The 22433-nt window shown below is 36.1% G+C and overlaps 1 protein-coding gene across 2 annotated transcripts in view; it reads left to right on the top strand.

Moving 5' to 3' along the window:
- The first annotated feature begins 15392 nt into the window (after positions 1 to 15392).
- The window catches only part of cunh11orf54 (chromosome unknown C11orf54 homolog), a 154263-nt gene continuing 147222 nt past the window's right edge, over positions 15393 to 22433 (top strand). For both annotated transcript variants that reach the window (XM_056236089.1, XM_056236095.1), the window contains exon 1: positions 15393 to 15401. The gene's annotated coding sequence lies outside the window, so the exon portion shown is untranslated. The remainder of the gene's footprint in view (positions 15402 to 22433) is intronic.

The raw sequence follows: 22433 nt of genomic DNA on the forward strand, positions 1-22433 counted from the left end.
GTCATATTGGTCGCCCCATACTGGCCCACCAAGACCTGGTTCTCCGAACTGGTACTCCTCGCGACAGCACCTCCTTGGCCAATTCCTCTGAGGAAGGACCTCCTTTCTCAGAGACGGGGCACCCTATGGCACCCTCGTCCCGATCTTTGGAGACTCCACGTGTGGCTCCTGGACGGGACGAGGCAGGTTTGAGTACCCTGCCACCAGCGGTGGCGGCTACCATCACTTCCGCTAGAGCATCGTCCACGAGACATGTCTATGCGTTGAAGTGGAACCTCTTCGTTAACTGGTGCTCTTCTCGCCGAGAAGACCCCAGGAGATGCTCGATCAGCGTTGTGCTTTCCTTCCTGCAAGACGGGTTGGAGCGAAGGCTGTCTCCCTCCACCCTGAAGGTGTATGTGGCCGCTATCGCCGCATATCACGAAGCAGTTGAAGGTAAGTCTCTTGGAAAGCACGACCTGATCCTCAGGTTCCTGAGAGGAGCGAGGAGACTGAATCCTCCTCGCCCTCCTCTCGTTCCCTCTTGGGACCTCTCAGTGGTCTTAAGTGCCCTGCAGAGGGCTCCCTTTGAGCCTCTGCAATCAGCTGAGCTTAAGATCCTGTCAATGAAGACAGCGCTCCTGGTTGCACTGGCCTCCATCAAGAGGGTAGGGGACCTGCACGCATTCTCCGTTGACGAAGCGTGCCTGGAGTTCGGGCCCGGCCTCTCTCACGTGATCCTGAGACCCCGGCCCGGATATGTGCCCAAGGTTCCCACCACTCCCTTCCGGGACCAGGTGGTGAACCTGCAAGCGCTGCCCCGGGAGGAGGCAGACCCAGCCTTGGCACTGCTCTGTCCAGTACGCGCACTCCGTGCTTACGTAGACAGGACGCAGTGTTTCAGGACCTCAGACCAGCTCTTTGTCTGTTATGGTGGGAAGCTGAAGGGAAAGGCTCTCTCCAAACAAAGGTTGTCTCACTGGATAGTGGACGCCATTGCTTTGGCATACCAGCAGCAAGGTCGACCATGCCCCCTTGGTGTGACCGCCCACTCCACCCGGAGTGTGGCGTCCTCTTGGGCTTTAGCGCGTGGCGCCTCGCTAACAGACATCTGCAGAGCTGCAGGCTGGGCGACACCTAACACATTCGCCAGATTCTACAATCTCCGAGTGGAGCCAGTCTCCGCCCATGTACTGTCTTTTTCAAGCTAACATGGGAGCTGTTAAGTGTCTCGCTTGCTCGCCATTCCACTCCACGGACTGGATACGTGCGATATTTCCTCAGATGAGCCTTCCTCTCTGAAGCCCTGAGTTCCTCCAGCACTGTTGACGCTGGCGCCAGTGTCTATTGCCTGTGCGTCGGCTAGGTGCCTCCGTGTGCATGGTTCCTCCTCTGAGTAACCCCCACATGTGTATTTTCCACTGTAAGCCTCTTTGAGCATGTGTCTTTCCCTCGGCATGTCACCTGCCACTCCTGGAGTTGAAAGTAGATGCCACCCTACGGGCTGGTCACTCCAGTGTTCCTCCATATGTAGCCCCCTTGGGCCATATGTGTATTCTTAAGTCCTCCCTATGGGTAGGCATGCTGCGGCATATCTCCCCCGAGATATGCTTCCCAGTGTACCTTGGTATTCCTGTGTTAGTAGGACTCCTTCGTCCGTGCCTATATCACGACAGGGAGGTCAGACTTCGCAGGGCACTGGAAGACAGCTGTGAAGGTGGCGTGATTACACGGGGACCCCCATTCTCCGTCATCCGACGTAACTCGGAGTGACTACGAAAGGGAACGTCTCGGTTACGGATGTAACCCTCGTTCCCTGAGTAGGGAACGGAGACGTTACGTCTCCGTGCCACTTCCGCTGTACCGCTGGGTAGACGCCTGAGTTCAGTCTCGGCTCCTCAGCGAAGACATGATCTGCTGTTGCAGGTGTTTCTCCTTAAATACTCACGCAGTGAGGCGGAGATACATTATGCAAATTCCGCAGACCCATGGCATTTCTTTGCCATTGGCTCGTTTTTTAATACTCGAAGAGGATTGGCTTTCTGGCGAAACCCCCCATTCTCCGTCATCCGACGTAACGTCTCCGTTCCCTACTCAGGGAACGAGGGTTACATCCGTAACCGAGACGTTTTCTGTAAAACATTTAAGGACAAAGTTTGGAAAAGTTTTTTGCACTCAATTTAAATTAGGATATTTTACTTTATTTTTACGGTTTTTGTTTGGCAGCCGTAGCTGCCAGTCATTGACCGTTTCTTTACGATTTTATTTTTTACAGTGCATATATCTTGCCGGAGAATCCTTGTTCTTGATCTTTCTATACATACTATACATTAACTCCTTCTGATGTTTCATCAGCCATAGAGTGGTCCATATTAGATCTACTTAACATATTTCTGTCCAAAGATTCTTTGAACTTGAACTTGACCTTTCTATTAATACTCATAGACTCCTTCTGATGTTTCATCAGCCAGACAGTGGTTCATGCTTAACATATTTAACATTTAACAGTGGACCACCTACTTGACATATTTTTGGCCAAGGTCTTATCAAAGGCTAACTTACTATGCATACTCAGACTTCTTTTGATGTTACTTCAACCATAGTTTAGACCATATTTGACCTTATAAACACATTTCTGGACAAAGAGTCTTTGAACTTGAACTTGAACTTTCTATAAATACTTATAGACTCCTGACGTTTCATCAGCCAGACAGTTGTCCATATTAGACCCACTTAACATATTTCTGTCCAAAGAGTCTTTGAACTTGAACTTTCTATAAATACTCATAGACTCCTTCTGATGTTTCATGAGCCAGAGAGTGATCCATATTTGACCTACTTAACATATTTCTGGCCAAGGTCTTATCAAAGGCTAACTTACTATAAATACTCATAGACTTCTTTTGTTTTTACTTCAACCATAGATTAGACCATGTTTGACTTTATGAACACATTTCTGGTCAAAGAATCCTTAATCTTGAACTTTCTATTAATACTCATAGACTCCTTCTGATGTTTTATCAGCAGGAGAGTGGTCCATTTTTGACTTACATAACAAATGAGCAGATTTCTCAGATTTCTGGACAAAGAGTCCTTAATCTTGAACTTTCTAAACATAGAGACTTGTTCTGATGTTTCTTCAGCCAAATTTGCCCTTTTGAACATATTTTTTGTCAGTGAATCATTGAACTTGATCTTTCCAAACATTTTCATAGACTTCTTCTAATGTTTCAGCAGCCAGACAGTAGTCCAAACTTGACCTACTGAACATATTTCTGGCAAGACAGTTACAGTAACATATTTCTGGCCAAAATTTTATCACAGTCTAACTTACTATGTGTTCTTATAGACTTCTTTTAATGCTAAATAAACCATATATTAGTCTACATTTGACCTATTGAACACATTTCTGGCCAAAGAGTCATCTACATTGAACTTTCTAAACATATAGACTTGTTCTGATGTTTCTTCAACCATCCTGTAGTTCAAATTTGACATTTAGAATATATTTAGAACTTTCTATTCATACACACACTCTTTTGAATGTTTCATTAGCCAGACAGTAGTCCATATTTGACCTACTGAACATATTTCTGACCAAATAGTCATCAAAATCTAACTTACAATGCAGACTCATTTGATGTTAAATTAACCATTATATTAGTCCTTATTTGACCTATTCCCCATAAATGGCCAAAGTGTCCTTGAACTTGAACTTTTTATACATATAGACTTATGATGTTTTATCAGGCAGACAGTAGTCCAAACTTGACCTACAGAACATATTTTTGGCAAAAGTATCATCAAGCTCGTCCATACTTACTATCCATTTTCATAGACTTCTTTTGATGTTACATCAACCATATATGAATCCATATTTGACATATTGAACACATTTCTGGCCAATGAGTCCAAGATCTTGAACTTTCCAAAGAGTCCTTGAATTTTAACTTAACATACATACTGATGACTCCTTCAGATGTTACATCACCCAGACAAGTTTTCAAATTTGTCATAACGAACATATTTCTGAGTCTTTGATTTGGAACATTTTATATATGCTCAATTTCTATAGACTCCTTCTGATGTTTCAACAGTAGTTCAAATATGACTTACAGTAATATGACATATTTCTGGTCAAAGAGTCTTTAAACTTTACCTTTATATACGGTAAATATACTCGGAAATGTGTTCAATAGGTCAAATATGGACTAATATATGGTTGATATAATATCAAAAGAAGTCTATGAGAATGTATAGTAAGATAGCCTTTAATGATTCTTTGGCCAGAAATATGTTCAATAGGTCAAAATGGACTAATGTCTGGTTGATGAAATATCAGAATGAGTCTATGAGTATAGAAAGTTCAAGTTCATGTAGAGAAAGTTCAAGTTCAAGTCCAAAGACTCTTTGGCCAGAAAAATGTTCAATAGTTCAAATGTGGACTAATATATGCTTGATGTAACATCAAAAGGAGTCTATGAGAACGCATAGAAAGGTAGCCTTTGATGATTTTGATGATCTGGCCTATTTTGCCAGAAATATATTCGTTAGTTAAAATATGGACTACTGTCTGACTAATGAAATATCAGAATGAGTCTATGAGTATGTATAGAAAGTTCAAGTTCAAGTCCAAAGACTCTATGGCCAGAAAAATGTTTAATAGGTCAAATATGGACTAAAATATGGATGATGTAACATCAAAAGAGGTCTATGAGAATGAATAGTAAGTTAGCCTTTGATGAACTCTTTTGCCAGAAATATGTCCAGTAGGTCAAGTTTAGACTACTGTCTGGCTGATAAAACATCAAAAGGAGTCTATGAGTTATATGTATAGAAAGATCAAGTCCAAGGATTCTCTGGCAAGATATATGTACAAAAAGTCATATTTGAACTACTGAAGAAACATCAGAAGGAGTCTAAGAGTATGAATAGAAAGTTCAAGATTAAGGACACTTTGTCCAGAAATGTGTTTATAAGGTCAAATATGGTCTAATCTATGGTTGAAGTAACATGAGAAGGAGACTATGAGTATTTATAGAAAATTCAAGTTCAAGTTCAAAGACTCTTTGGCCAGAAATATGTTAAGTAGGTCAAATATGGACCACTGTCTGGCTGATGAAACATCAAAAGGAGTCTATGAGTATGTATAGAAAGTTCAAGATTAAGGACTCTTTGTCCCGAAATCTGCTCGTAAGGTCAAATATGGTCTAATCTATGGTTGAAGTAACATCAAAAGAAGTCTATGAGTATGCATAGCAAGTTAGCATTTGATAAGACTTTGGCCAGAAATATGTTAAGTAGGTCAAAAATGGACCACTCTAGTCTCCTGGTGATAAAACATCAGAAGGAGTCTATGAGTATTTATAGAAAGTTCAAGTTCAAGTTCAGACTCTTTGGACAGACATATGTTAAGGAAGTCAAATATGGACCACTGTCTGGCTGATGAAGCATCAGAAGGAGTCTATGAGTATTTATAGAAAGTTCAATTTCAAGTTCAAAGACTCTTTGGACAGAAATATGTTAAGTAGGTCTAAAATGGACCACTCTCTGGCTGATGAAACATCAGAAGGAGTTAATGAGTATGTATAGAATAATAATAATAATAATAATAATAATAATAATAATTCATTACATTTATATAGCGCAATTCTAGGCACTCAAAGCGCTTCACATGGAAGGGGGAATCTTCTAGAAAGATCAAGTTCAATAATTCTCCGTCAAGATATACGTACAAAAAGTCGTATTTGAACTACTGATGAAACTTCATAAAGATTCTATGATTATGTACAGAAAGTTCAAGATTAAGGACTCTTTGTCCAGAAATGTGTTCATAAGGTCAAATATGCTCTAATCTATGGTTGACGTAATATTAAAAGAAGTCTATGAGTATGCAAGGTAAGTTAGCCTTTAATAAGACCTTGGCCAGAAATATGTTAAGTAGGTCAAATATGGACCACTGTATGGCTGATGAAACATCAGAAGGAGTCAATGACTATGTATAGAAAGATCAAGATTAAGGATTCTCTGGCAAGATATATGTACAAAAAGTCGTATTTGAACTACTGATGAAACTTCATAAAGATTCTATGATTATGTACAGAAAGTTCAAGATTAAGGACTCTTTGTCCAGAAATGTGTTCATAAGGTCAAATATGCTCTAATCTATGAAATATCAGAAGGAGTCTATGAGTATTTATAGAAAGTGCAAGTTCAAAGACTCTTTGGCCTGAAATATGTTAAGTAGGTCAAATATGGACCACTGTCTGGCTGATGAAACATCAGAAGGAGTCTTTAATGAATGAGTGAATGAGTATGAGAATGAGAATCAGAATGAGTGTTTAAAGAAAGTTCATGGACTCTCAGGCCAAAAATAGGTTCAAAATATCATATTTGAACTACTGATGAAACATCAGAAGGAGTCTATGAGAATGAATAGCAAGATCAAAATCGAGGACTCTTTTGCCAGAAATGTGTTCAGTAGGTCAAATGTGGACCACTGTCTTGCTGAAGAAACATCGGAAGGAGAATATGAGTATTTATAGAAGGTTCAAGTTCAAGTTCAAAGACTCTTTGGCCAGAAATATGTTAAGTAGGTAAAATATGGACCATTATTTGGCTGATGAAACATCAGAAGGAGTCTATTATTTATTGAAAGTTCAAGTTCAAAGACTCTTTGGCCAGAAATGTGTTTAGTGGGTCAAATATGGACCACTGTCTTGATGATGAAACATCAGAAGGAGTCTATAAGTATAGATAAAAAGTTCAAGATTAAGAACTCTTTGTCCAGAAATGTGTTCATAAGGTCAAATATGGTCTAATCAATGGTTGAAGTAACATCAAAAGAAGTCTATGAGTATGCATTGAAGGTTAGCCTTTGATAAGACTTTGGCAAGAAATATGTTACGTATGTCAAATATGGACCACTGTCTGGCTGATGAAATATCAGAAGGAGTCTATTATTTATTGAAAGTTCAAGTTCAAAGACTTTTTGGGCTGAAATATGTTAAAAGGGTCAAATATGGACCACTCTCTTGCTGATGAAACATCAGGAGGAGTCTATGAGTATGTATAGAAAGATCAAGTTCAAGGATTCTCTGGCAAGAAAAATGTACATAAAGTCATATTTGAACTACTGATGAAACATCAAAAGGAGTCTGAGTATGTATAAAAGTTCAAGATTAAGGACTCTGTCCAGAAATGTTTTCATAAGATCAAATATTGTCTAATATATGGTTGAAGTAACATCAAAAGAAGTCTAGAAGTATAAATAGTAAGTTAGTCTGTGATAAGATTTTGGCCAGAAATATGTTAAGTAGGTAAAATATGGACCACTCTCTGGCTGATGAAACATCAGAAGGAGTCTATGAGTATCTATAGAAATATCAAGTTCAAGGATTCTCTGGCAAGAATCTGGCAAGAGGATTCTCTTGATATATGTACAAAAAGTCACATTTGAACTACTGATGAAACATCAGAAGGAGTCTGAGTATGTATAGAAAGTTCAAGATTAAGGACTCTTTCTCCAGAAATGTGTTCATAAGATCAAATATGGTCTAATATATTGTTGAAGTAACATCAAAAGAAGTCTATAAGTATAAATAGTAGGTTAGCCTTTGATAAGACTTTGGCAAGAAATATGTTAAGTAGGTCAAATATGGACCATTGTCTGGCTAATGAAACATCAAAAGGAGTCTATGAGTATTTTTAGAAAGTTCAAGATTAAGGACTCTTTCAACCATAGATTATGTTCTAATCTATGGTTGTCGTAACATCAAAAGGAGTCTATGAGTATGCATAGTAAGTTAGCCCTTCATAAGAGTTTTGCCTGAAATATGTTAAGAAGGTCAAAAATGGACCACTCTCCTGCTGATAAAATATCAGAAGGAGTCTATGAGTATTTATAGAAAGTTCAAGATTAAGGACTACTTGTCCAGAAATGTGTTCATAAGGTCAAATACGGTCTAATCTATGGTTGTAGTAACATCAAAAGGAGTCTATGAGTATCCATAGTAAGTTAGCCTTTGACAAGACCTTGGCCAGAAATATGTTAATTAGGTCAAATATGAACCACTGTCTGGCAGATGAAACATCAGAAGGAGTCTATGAGTATTTAAAGAAAGTTTAAGGACTCTCAGGACAAAAATAGGTTCAAAATATCATATTTTAACTATTGGATGGCTGAAGAAACATCAGAACGAGTCTATATTTTTAGAAAGTTCAAGTTCAATGACTCTTTGGCCAGAAATATGTTAGGTGGGCCAAATATGTCTGGCTGATGAAACTTCAGAGTGACGTATAGAAAATTCAAGAATAAGGACTCTGTCCAAAAATGTGTTCATGAGGAAAAATCTGGTCTAATCTAAGGTTGAAGTAACATCAAAAGAAGTTTAAGAGTATGCATAGTAAGTTAGCCTTTGATAAGACTTTGGCCAGAAATATGTTTAGTTCAAATATGGACCACTGTCTGGCTGATGAAACATCAAGAAGGAGTCTATGAGTATGTATAGAAAGATCAAGTTCAAGGATTCTTTGGCCAGAAATATGTGCAAAATGTCATATTTGAACTACTCGATGGCTGCAGTCGTTCTTGTATAGATTTCGATGAAACAGTGAAATTGTCATGTATCTTTTCAATGCACAATGGAATTAATTGCCATGAAAGATACCTTATTATTTGTCAATTCTTAAATCCACGTGTCAATTTAGCTAGATTGAGTATGCAGTGCAATGCAAGAGCACACATGGTGTGGTATCTATTCAATGAACATCGGAACAAGTTCGTAGTTGTCTGCATGTACTGCAATTTATGTTGTGCTATATCAAATTATTTAGATATTGTATGCGATGCAGTGCAACATTACTATATTGCGTTTTTATCTCTCCATTTCACAACGGAGGATGTTAGTTTTTGTATACAATACATACATTATTCATGAATGCACAACGGATTAAGTTAGTTCTTGTATACAGTGTATAATGCACAATGAATGAGTGTTGTTCTAGTATGCTTTGCAATGCTTTGCAGTTTGCACATATGGTTTATCTCCCTTTTGGGTATCACAACTGTGTGCTTTTGAATTCCAATGCACACAACATCTAACTCATGCTAACTTGCAAGATCTAACACTCTGAAGAATGCACAATAGCAGAATGAAGATTGCACAACGGAAGTTTTTGTATACCGTGCAATAAAACGACTGCTTTCCTTTTATGTTATGTTTTCAATGCACACAAGAATGATTTAGTTGTTCTATGCAGTGTAATGCAAAAGCACGCATATTGTGTTATCCGAAGGGGAATTTTATGTATTTTATGCACAATGGAAGTTGCAGTGCAATGCAGCAAAGCATAAGTTGCATCTCTTCAGTGCACAATGAAATAAGTTAGCTTTTGCATGCAAATAAATGCACAACAGATTCATTTATATCGTGCATGCACTGCAATGAAACATCACTTATATCATGTGCTAATTCTTCAATGCACAGGGGAATGAGTTCTGTATATATGTTGCGATGCAACTGATATGCAATGCAGTATCTCTTAATTTCAAAATAAAACAAATTAGTTATTTTATGCAATACTATGAAAGATAGTATTGAATGTTTTTCACTTCACAACGAATTCAGTTAGATTGGGTATGTTCAAAGAAACAGTGCATATGTTATATCTTCTATGCAAAACAGAATGAGTTTAGTTCTTTATACATTGCTATACAAAAGCACACATATTGTGCTATCCGAAGTGGTAACTCAACATGCGTGAATAATGCACAACGGAATAAGTTAGTTATTGTATACAGTTTAGTGAAACAGGTCATATGTTATATGTTATATCTTTAATGCACAACTGAAAACGTTAGCTTTTGCATGCAAATAAATGCACAACGGATTAATTTATATCGTACATGCAATGCAATATCACATATGTCATGTGGTACTTCTTCAATGCACAAGGGAATTTATTACTTCTGTATGCGTTGCAATGCAACAGCTCATGTGGTATGCGATATCTCTTCATTGCACAGCGAAATAAGTTAAATTAAGTATAACTCTATTACATCATATGTGCAAGAGCACATATGTGTTATCTCTTCAATGAACAGCAAAATTAGTTAGTTGTTTTATGCATTGGAATGCAAAAGCATGCATGTTGTTAAGTTTTCGGATGTCAACACGGGTGCTTTTGCATTCCAATGCATACATCACCTTACTCATTTTGCTGTTTATTGGAGAGATTACATATTTGTCGTTGCATTGCATTGCAAGATCTAAATTACTCTGAAGAAGCACAACAGAAGATTGAATAATTCAGTTATTGTATATGAACGGAATAAGTTAGTTTATTGTATACAGTTCAATGAAACAGACCATATCAGTCAGTAAATTCAGGTCCTATGCAACAAGCACATATGTTGTATCTCTCCAATGCAAAATGAAAACGTTAGCTTTTGCATGCAAATAAATGCACAACGGATTAATTTGTCTCGTGCATGGATTGCAATGAAACATCAAGTATGTCAGTGCTACTTCTTCAATGCACAGGGGAATTAATTAATTCTGTGTAAGTTGCGATGCAACTGCTCATATGTAATGTAATATCTCTTCCTTTCAAAACAAAACAAATTAGTTATTTTATACAATACCATGAAAGATAGCATATTTCATGTATTTCACTTCACAACGAATTCAGTTAGATTGAGTATGTTCAATGAAACAGTCCAGATGTTATATCTTCAATGCACAACGGAATGAGTTTAGTTCTTTATGCATTGCTGTGCAAAATGCATAGCTTTGCAATGCAATACGTTGCAAAGCAACAGCTCATATGTTATGCGATATCTCTTAATTGCCCAGTGAAATAAGTTAGACTGAGTATGCAATGCACTAGAAGAGGAACAGTAAAATGCATCGGAATAAGTTCGTTTTTGTATGCATTGCAATGCAACAGCAAGATGATTTATCTCCAAGTAATATCTTGCAATGCATTGCAACAACACACATGTAATCTCTTCAATGAACAGCAAAATGAGTTAGTTGTTTTATGCATTGGAATGCAAAAGCATGCATGTTGTGTTACCCACTTTCGGATGTCACAACACGTGCTTTTGCATTCCAATGCATACAACATCTAACTCATTTTGCGGTTCATTGAAGAGAATACATGTGTGCTGTTGCATTGCATTACAAGATCTAACTTTGAAGAATACACAACCGAAGATTGAATAATTCACAATAGAATAAGTTAGTTATTGTATACAGTTCAATGAAAAAGACCATGTCACTAATGTGATTCCTCAATGCATAAAGTCAGTAAACTTAGGTCCTGGATGCAGCGCTATGCTACATATGTTGTACTCTTCAATGCACAGAAATAAGTTAGATTTTGCATGCAAATAAATGCATAGCGGATTCATTTATCTCGTGCATGGATTGCAATGAAACATCACATACCGGTATGTCATGTGCTACTTCTTCAATGCACATGGGAATAAATTAGTTCTGTATGCGTTGCGATGCAACCACTCATATGTAATGCAATATCTCTTCATTGCAAAACGAAACAAGTTAGTTTATGAATGCTATGAAAGATAGCATATTTAGCATAGTATTATACTTTATAGCACGACGAATTCAGTAAGTTTTTAGATTAAGTTTTAGTTTTAAGTTTTAAGATTATGTTCAATTAAATGAATCCGTGCTTATGTTATCTCAATGCACAACCGAAAAAGTATAGTTCTTGTGTGCATTGCTGTGCAAGCAGCACAGATGGTTTATCTCCAATACACATAGTAAAATAGATATTACAATGCAATGCAACAAACGTAATCTCTTCAATGAACAGCAAAATTAGTTAGTTGTTTTCTGCATTTATCCTTGAATATATTTCTGGCCAAAAGAGTCCTCTACCTTTAACTTTCTAAACATAAAGACGTGTTCTGATGTTAATTCAGTAGTTCAAATTTGATCTTTTGTACATAAATCTGGCCAGAGAGTTCTTGAACTTGATCTTTCTATACATGGTCACAGAGTGCTTCTGACGTTTCATAAGCCGTGTGGTCCATATTTGACCTACTTAACATATTTCTGGCCAAAGAGTCTTTGAACTTGAACTTTGTATAAATACTCATAGACTCCTTCTGATGTTTCATGAGCCAGAGAGTGGTCCATATTTTACCTACTTAACATATTTCTGGCCAAGGTCTTATCAAAGGCTAACTTACTTTGCATACTCATAGACTTCTTTTGATGTTACTTCAACCATAGATTAGACCATATTTGACCTTATGAACACATTTCTGGACAAAGAGTCTTTGAACTTGAACTTTAACTTTCTATAAATACTCATAGACTCCTTCTGATGTTTCATGTGCCAGAGAGTGGTCCATATTTGACCTACTTAACATATTTCTGGCCAAGGTCTTATCAAAGGCTAACTTACTATGCATACTCATAGACTTCTTTTGATGTTACTTCAACCATAGATTAGACCATATTTGACCTTATGAGCTATTTCTGGACAAAGAGTCCTTAATCTTGAACTTTCTATAAATACTCATACACACCTTCTGATGTTTCATCAGCCAGACACTGGTCCATATTTGACCTACTTAGCCTTTGAACAGACTTTGGCCAGAAATATGTTATCTTACTATGCATACTTATAGACTTCTTTTGATGTTACTTCAACCATAGATTAGACCATATTTGACCTTATGAACACATTTCTGGACAAAGAGTCTTTAATCTTGATCTTTCTATGCATAATAATAGACTCTTTCTGAAGTTTCATCAGTAGTTCAAATATGACTTTTTGTACATATATCTTGCTGGAGAATCCTTGTTCTTGATCTTTCTATACATATACATTAACTCCTTCTGATGTTTCATCAGCCATAGAGTGGTCCATATTAGACCCACTTAACATATTTCTGTCCAAAGAGTCTTTGAACTTGAACTTTCTAAACATAAAGAAATGTTCTGATGTTAATTCAGTAGTTCAAATTTGATATTTTGTACATAAATCTGGCCAGAGAGTTCTTGAACTTGATCTTTTTATACATGCTCACAGAGTGCGTCTGACGTTTCATAAGCCGTGTGGTCCATATTTGACCTACTTAACATATTTCTGGCCAAAGAGTCTTTGAACTTGAACTTTCTATAAATACTCATAGACTCCTTCTGATGTTTCATGTGCCAGAGAGTGGTCCATATTTGACCTACTTAACATATTTCTGGCCAAGGTCTTATCAAAGGCTAACTTACTATGCATACTCATAGACTTCTTTTGATGTTACTTCAACCATAGATTAGACCATATTTGACCTTATGAGCACATTTCTGGACAAAGAGTCCTTAATCTTGAACTTTCTATAAATACTCATAGACACCTTCTGATGTTTCATCAGCCAGACAGTGGTCCATATTTGACCTACTTAGCCTTTGAACAGACTTTGGCCAGAAATAAGTTAACTTACTATGCATACTCATAGACTTCTTTTGATGTTACTTCAACCATAGATTAGACCATATTTGACCTTATGAACACATTTCTGGACAAAGAGTCTTTAATCTTGATCTTTCTATGCATAATAATAGACTCTTTCTGAAGTTTCATCAGTAGTTCAAATATGACTTTTTGTACATATACCTTGCTGGAGAATCCTTGTTCTTGATCTTTCTATACATACTATGCATTAACTCCTTCTGATGTTTCATCAGCCATAGAGTGGTCCATATTAGACCCACTTAACATATTTCTGTCCAAAGAGTCTTTGAACTTGAACTTTCTATAAATACTCATAGACTCCTTCTGATGTTTCATGTGCCAGAGAGTGGTCCATATTTGACCTACTTAACATATTTCTGGCCAAGGTCTTATCAAAGGCTAACTTATTATGCATACTCATAGACTTCTTTTGATGTTACTTCAACCATAGATTAGACCATATTTGATCTTATGAGCACATTTCTGGACAAAGAGTCCTTAATCTTGAACTTTCTATAAATACTCATAGACACCTTCTGATGTTTCATCAGCCAGACAGTGGTCCATATTTGACCTACTTTGAACAGACTTTGGCCAGAAATATGTTAACTTACTATGCATACTCATAGACTTCTTTTGATGTTACTTCAACCATAGTTTAGACCATATTTGACCTTATAAACACATTTCTGGACAAAGAGTCTTTGAACTTGAACTTGAACTTTCTATAAATACTCATAGACTCCTGACGTTTCATCAGCCAGAGAGTGGTCCATATTTGACCTATTTAACATATTTCTGGCCAAGGTCTTATCAAAGGCTAACTTACTATTTATACTCATAGACTTCTTTTGATGTTACTTCAACCATAGATTAGACCATATTTGACCTTATGAGCACATTTCTGGACAAAGAGTCCTTAATCTTGAACTTTCTATAAATACTCATAGACACCTTCTGATGTTTCATCAGCCAGACAGTGGTCCATATTTGACCTACTTAGCCTTAGAACAGACTTTGGCCAGAAATATGTTAACTTACTTTGCATACTCATAGACTTCTTTTGATGTTACTTCAACCATAGATTAGACCATATTTGACCTTATGAACACATTTCTGGACAAAGAGTCTTTAATCTTGATCTTTCTATGCATAATAATAGACTCTTTCTGAAGTTTCATCAGTAGTTCAAATATGACTTTTTGTACATATATCTTGCCGGAGAATCCTTGTTCTTGATCTTTCTATACAAACTATACATTAACTCCTTCTGATGTTTCATCAGCCATAGAGTGGTCCATATTAGATCTACTTAACATATTTCTGTCCAAAGATTCTTTGAACTTGAACTTGAGCTTTCTTATTAATACTCATAGACTCCTTCTGATGTTTCATCAGCCAGACAGTGGTTCATGCTTAACATATTTAACATTTAACAGTGGACCACCTACTTGACATATTTCTGGCCAAGGTCTTATTAAAGGCTAACTTACTATGCATACTCAGACTTCTTTTGATGTTACTTCAACCATAGTTTAGACCATATTTGACCTTATAAACACATTTCTGGACAAAGAGTCTTTGAACTTGAACTTGAACTTTCTATAAATACTTATAGACTCCTGACGTTTCATCAGCCAGACAGTTGTCCATATTAGACCCACTTAACATATTTCTGTCCAAAGAGTCTTTGAACTTGAACTTTCTATAAATACTCATAGACTCCTTCTGATGTTTCATGAGCCAGAGAGTGGTCCATATTTGACCTACTTAACATATTTCTGGCCAAGGTCTTATCAAAGGCTAACTTACTATAAATACTCATAGACTTCTTTTGTTTTTACTTCAACCATAGATTAGACCATATTTGACCTTATGAACACATTTCTGGTCAAAGAATCCTTAATCTTGAACTTTCTATTAATACTCATAGACTCCTTCTGATGTTTTATCAGCAGGAGAGTGGTCCATTTTTGACTTACATAACAAATGAGCAGATTTCTCAGATTTCTGGACAAAGAGTCCTTAATCTTGAACTTTCTAAACATAGAGACTTGTTCTGATGTTTCTTCAGCCAAATTTGACCTTTTGAACATATTTTTTGTCAGTGAATCATTGAACTTGATCTTTCTAAACATTTTCATAGACTTCTTCTAATGTTTCAGCAGCCAGACAGTAGTCCAAACTTGACCTACTGAACATATTTCTGGCAAGACAGTTACAGTAACATATTTCTGGCCAAAATTTTATCACAGTCTAACTTACTATGTGTTCTCATAGACTTCTTTTAATGCTAAATAAACCATATATTAGTCTACATTTGACCTATTGAACACATTTCTGGCCAAAGAGTCATCTACATTGAACTTTCTAAACATATAGACTTGTTCTGATGTTTCTTCAACCATCCTGTAGTTCAAATTTGACATTTAGAATATATTTAGAACTTTCTATTCATACACACACTCTTTTGAATGTTTCATCAGCCAGACAGTAGTCCATATTTGACCTACTGAACATATTTCTGACCAAATAGTCATCAAAATCTAACTTACAATGCAGACTCATTTGATGTTAAATTAACCATTATATTAGTCCTTATTTGACCTATTCCCCATAAATGGCCAAAGTGTCCTTGAACTTGAACTTTTTATACATATAGACTTATGATGTTTTATCAGGCAGACAGTAGTCCAAACTTGACCTACAGAACATATTTTTGGCAAAAGTATCATCAAGGGCTTACTTACTATCCATTTTCATAGACTTCTTTTGATGTTACATCAACCATATATGAATCCATATTTGACATATTGAAAACATTTCTGGCCAATGAGTCCAAGATCTTGAACTTTCCAAAGAGTCCTTGAATTTTAACTTAACATACATACTGATGACTCCTTCAGATGTTATATCACCCAGACAAGTTTTCAAATTTGTCATAACGAACATATTTCTGAGTCTTTGATTTGGAACATTTTATATATGCTCAATTTCTATAGACTCCTTCTGATGTTTCAACAGTAGTTCAAATATGACTTACAGTAATATGACATATTTCTGGTCAAAGAGTCTTTAAACTTTACCTTTATATACGGTAAATATACTCGGAAATGTGTTCAATAGGTCAAATATGGACTAATATATGGTTGATATAATATCAAAAGAAGTTTATGAGAATGTATAGTAAGATAGCCTTTAATGATTCTTTGGCCAGAAATATGTTCAATAGGTCAAAATGAACTAATGTCTGGTTGATGAAATATCAGAATGAGTCTATGAGTATAGAAAGTTCAAGTTCATGTAGAGAAAGTTCAAGTTCAAGTCCAAAGACTCTTTGGCTAGAAAAATGTTCAATAGTTCAAATGTGGACTAATATATGCTTGATGTAACATCAAAAGGAGTCTATGAGAACGCATAGAAAGGTAGCCTTTGATGATTTTGATGATCTGGCCTATTTTGCCAGAAATATATTCGTTAGTTAAAATATGGACTACTGTCTGACTAATGAAATATCAGAATGAGTCTATGAGTATGTATAGAAAGTTCAAGTTCAAGTCCAACGACTCTATGGCCAGAAAAATGTTTAATAGGTCAAATATGGACTAAAATATGGATGATGTAACATCAAAAGAGGTCTATGAGAATGAATAGTAAGTTAGCCTTTGATGAACTCTTTTGCCAGAAATATGTCCAGTAGGTCAAGTTTAGACTACTGTCTGGCTGATAAAACATCAAAAGGAGTCTATGAGTATGTATAGAAAGATCAAGTCCAAGGATTCTCTGGCAAGATATATGTACAAAAAGTCATATTTGAACTACTGAAGAAACATCAGAAGGAGTCTAAGAGTATGAATAGAAAGTTCAAGATTAAGGACACTTTGTCCAGAAATGTGTTTATAAGGTCAAATATGGTCTAATCTATGGTTGAAGTAACATGAGAAGGAGACTATGAGTATTTATAGAAAATTCAAGTTCAAGTTCAAAGACTCTTTGGCCAGAAATATGTTAAGTAGGTCAAATATGGACCACTGTCTGGCTGATGAAACATCAAAAGGAGTCCATGAGTATGTATAGAAAGTTCAAGATTAAGGACTCTTTGTCCCGAAATCTGCTCGTAAGGTCAAATATGGTCTAATCTATGGTTGAAGTAACATCAAAAGAAGTCTATGAGTATGCATAGCAAGTTAGCATTTGATAAGACTTTGGCCAGAAATATGTTAAGTAGGTCAAAAATGGACCACTCTAGTCTCCTGGTGATAAAACATCAGAAGGAGTCTATGAGTATTTATAGAAAGTTCAAGTTCAAGTTCAGACTCTTTGGACAGACATATGTTAAGGAAGTCAAATATGGACCACTGTCTGGCTGATGAAACATCAGAAGGAGTCTATGAGTATTTATAGAAAGTTCAAGTTCAAGTTCAGACTCTTTGGACAGACATATGTTAAGGAAGTCAAATATGGACCACTGTCTGGCTGATGAAACATCAGAAGGAGTCTATGAGTATTTATAGAAAGTTCAATTTCTAGTTCAAAGACTTTTTGGACAGAAATTTGTTAAGTAGGTATAAAATGGACCACTGTCTGGCTGATGAAAGGAGTTAACAGAAGGAGTTAATGAGTATGTATAGAAAGATCAAGTTCAATGATTCTCCGTCAAGATATATGTACAAAAAGTCGTATTTGAACTACTGATGAAACTTCATAAAGATTCTATGATTATGTACAGAAAGTTCAAGATTAAGGACTCTTTGTCCAGAAATGTGTTCATAAGGTCAAATATGCTCTAATCTATGGTTGAAGTAATATTAAAAGAAGTCTATGAGTATGCATAGTAAGTTAGCCTTTGAAGAGAATTTGGCCAGAAATATGTTAAGTAGGTCAATTATGGACCACTGTATGGCTGATGAAACATCAGAAGGAGTCAATGACTATGTATAGAAAGATCAAGATTAAGGATTCTCTGGCAAGATATATGTACAAAAAGTCATATTTGAATTACTGATGAAACATCAGAAGGTGTCTATGAGTATTTATAGAAAGTTCAAGATTAAGGACTCTTTGTCCAGAAATGTGCTCATAAGGTCAAATATGGTCTAATCTATGGTTGAAATAACATAAAAAGAAGTATATGAGTATGCATAGAAAGTTAGCCTTTGAAAAGACTTTGGCCAGAAATATGCTAAGTAGGTCAAATATGGACCACCCTCTGGCTGATGAAATATCAGAAGGAGTCTATGAGTATTTATAGAAAGTGCAAGTTCAAAGACTCTTTGGCCTGAAATATGTTAAGTAGGTCAAATATGGACCACTGTCTGGCTGATGAAACATCAGAAGGGGTCAATGAGTGTTTAAAGAAAGTTCATGGACTCTCAGGCCAAAAATAGGTTCAAAATATCCTATTTGAACTACTGATGAAACATCAGAAGGAGTCTATGAGAATGTATAGCAAGATCAAAATCGAGGACTCTTTTGCCAGAAATGTGTTCAGTAGGTCAAATGTGGACCACTGTCTTGCTGAAGAAACATCGGAAGGAGAATATGAGTATTTATAGAAGGTTCAAGTTCAAAGACTCTTTGGCCAGAAATATGTTAAGTAGGTAAACTATGGACCATTCTTTGGCTGATGAAACATCAGAAGGAGTCTATTATTTATTGAAAGTTCAAGTTCAAAGACTCTTTGGCCAGAAATGTGTTTAGTGGGTCAAATATGGACCACTGTCTTGATGATGAAACATCAGAAGGAGTCTATAAGTATAGATAGAAAGTTCAAGATTAAGGACTCTTTGTCCAGAAATGTGTTCATAAGGTCAAATATGGTCTAATCAATGGTTGAAGTAACATCAAAAGAAGTCTATGAGTATGCATAGAAAGTTAGCCTTTGATAAGACTTTGGCAAGAAATATGTTACGTATGTCAAATATGGACCACTGTCTGGCTGATGAAATATCAGAAGGAGTCTATGAGTATTTATAGAAAGTGCAAGTTCAAAGACTCTTTGGCCTGAAATATGTTAAGTAGGTCAAATATGGACCACTGTCTGGCTGATGAAACATCAGAAGGGGTCAATGAGTGTTTAAAGAAAGTTCATGGACTCTCAGGCCAAAAATAGGTTCAAAATATCCTATTTGAACTACTGATGAAACATCAGAAGGAGTCTATGAGAATGTATAGCAAGATCAAAATCGAGGACTCTTTTGCCAGAAATGTGTTCAGTAGGTCAAATGTGGACCACTGTCTTGCTGAAGAAACATCGGAAGGAGAATATGAGTATTTATAGAAGGTTCAAGTTCAAAGACTCTTTGGCCAGAAATATGTTAAGTAGGTAAACTATGGACCATTCTTTGGCTGATGAAACATCAGAAGGAGTCTATTATTTATTGAAAGTTCAAGTTCAAAGACTCTTTGGCCAGAAATGTGTTTAGTGGGTCAAATATGGACCACTGTCTTGATGATGAAACATCAGAAGGAGTCTATAAGTATAGATAGAAAGTTCAAGATTAAGGACTCTTTGTCCAGAAATGTGTTCATAAGGTCAAATATGGTCTAATCAATGGTTGAAGTAACATCAAAAGAAGTCTATGAGTATGCATAGAAAGTTAGCCTTTGATAAGACTTTGGCAAGAAATATGTTACGTATGTCAAATATGGACCACTGTCTGGCTGATGAAATATCAGAAGGAGTCTATTATTTATTGAAAGTTCAAGTTCAAAGACTTTTTGGCCTGAAATATGTTAAAAGGGTCAAATATGGACCACTGTCTTGATGATGAAACATCAGAAGGAGTCTATAAGTATAGATAGAAAGTTCAAGATTAAGGACTCTTTGTCCAGAAATGTGTTCATAAGGTCAAATATGGTCTAATCAATGGTTGAAGTAACATCAAAAGAAGTCTGAGTATGTATAGAAAGTTCAAGATTAAGGACTCTTTCTCCAGAAATATTTGAAATAAGATCAAATAAGGTCTAATATATTGTTGAAGTAACATCAAAAGAAGTCTATAAGTATAAATAGTAAGTTAGTCTGTGATAAGATTTTGGCCAGAAATATGTTAAGTAGGTAAAATATGGACCACTCTCTGGCTGATGAAACATCAGAAGGAGTCTATGAGTATGTATAGAAATATCAAGTTCAAGGATTCTCTGGCAAGATATATGTACAAAAAGTCACATTTGAACTACTGATGAAACATCAGAAGGAGTCTGAGTATGCATAGAAAGTTCAAGATTAAGGACTCTTTCTCCAGAAATGTGTTCATAAGATCAAATATGGTCTAATATATTGTTGAAGTAACATCAAAAGAAGTCTATAAGTATAAATAGTAGGTTAGCCTTTGATAAGACTTTGTCAAGAAATATGTTAAGTAGGTCAAATATGGACCATTGTCTGGCTGATGAAACATCAAAAGGAGTCTATGAGTATTTTTAGAAAGTTCAAGTTCAAAGACTCTTTGGACAGAAATATGTTAAGGAAGTCAAATATGGACCACTGTGTGGCTGATGAAACATCAGAAGGAGTCTATGAGTATTTTTAGAAAGTTCAAGTTCAAAGACTCTTTGGCCAAAAATATGTTAAGTGGGTCTAATATTGACCACTGTCTGGCTGATGAAACATCAGAAGGAGTCTATAAGTATGCATAGAAAGTTCAAGATTAAGGACTCTTTCAACCATAGATTATGTTCTAATCTATGGTTGTCGTAACATCAAAAGGAGTCTATGAGTATGCATAGTAAGTTAGCCCTTGATAAGAGTTTTGCCTGAAATATGTTAAGAAGGTCAAAAATGGACCACTCTCCTGCTGATAAAATATCAGAAGGAGTCTATGAGTATTTATAGAAAGTTCAAGATTAAGGACTACTTGTCCAGAAATGTGTTCATAAGGTCAAATATGGTCTAATCTATGGTTGTAGCAACATCAAAAGGAGTCTATGAGTATCCATACTAAGTTAGCCTTTGATAAGACCTTGGCCAGAAATATGTTAAGTAGGTCAAATATGAACCACTGTCTGGCAGATGAAACATCAGAAGGAGTCTATGAGTATTTAAAGAAAGTTTAAGGACTCTCAGGACAAAAATAGGTTCAAAATATCATATTTTAACTATTGGATGGCTGAAGAAACATCAGAACGAGTCTATATTTTTAGAAAGTTCAAGTTCAATGACTCTTTGGCCAGAAATATGTTAGGTGGGCCAAATATGTCTGGCTGATGAAACTTCAGAGTGACTCTATGAGTATGTATAGAAAATTCAAGAATAAGGACTCTGTCCAAAAATGTGTTCATGAGGAAAAATCTGGTCTAATCTAAGGTTGAAGTAACATCAAAAGAAGTTTAAGAGTATGCATAGTAAGTTAGCCTTTGATAAGACTTTGGCCAGAAATATGTTTAGTTCAAATATGGACCACTGTCTGGCTGATGAAACATCAAGAAGGAGTCTATGAGTACTTATAGAAAGTTCAAGTTCAAGTTCAAAGACTCTTTGGCCAGAAATATGTTTGTAGGTCAATTATGGACCACTGTCTGGCTGATGAAACATCAGGAGGAGTCTATGAGTATGTATAGAAAGATCAAGTTCAAGGATTCTTTGGCCAGAAATATGTTCAAAATGTAATATTTGAACTACTCGATGGCTGCATTCGTTCTCGTATAGATTTCGATGAAACAGTGAAATTGTCATGTGTTATCTTTTCAATGCACAATGGAATTAATTGCCATGAAAGATACCTTATTATTTGTCAATTCTTAAATCCACGTGTCAATTTAGCTAGATTGAGTATGCAGTGCAATGCAAGAGCACACATGGTGTGGTATCTATTCAATGAACATCGGAACAAGTTCGTAGTTGTCTGCATGTACTGCAATTTATGTTGTGCTATATCAAATTATTTAGATATTGTATGCGATGCAGTGCAACATTACTATATTGCGTTTTTATCTCTCCATTTCACAACGGAGTATGTTAGTTT

Source organism: Rhinichthys klamathensis, unplaced genomic scaffold, assembly GCF_029890125.1.
Source record: "Rhinichthys klamathensis goyatoka isolate OS25496 unplaced genomic scaffold, OSU_Roscu_1.1 h1tg000019l_1, whole genome shotgun sequence".
Taxonomy (NCBI): domain Eukaryota; kingdom Metazoa; phylum Chordata; class Actinopteri; order Cypriniformes; family Leuciscidae; genus Rhinichthys; species Rhinichthys klamathensis.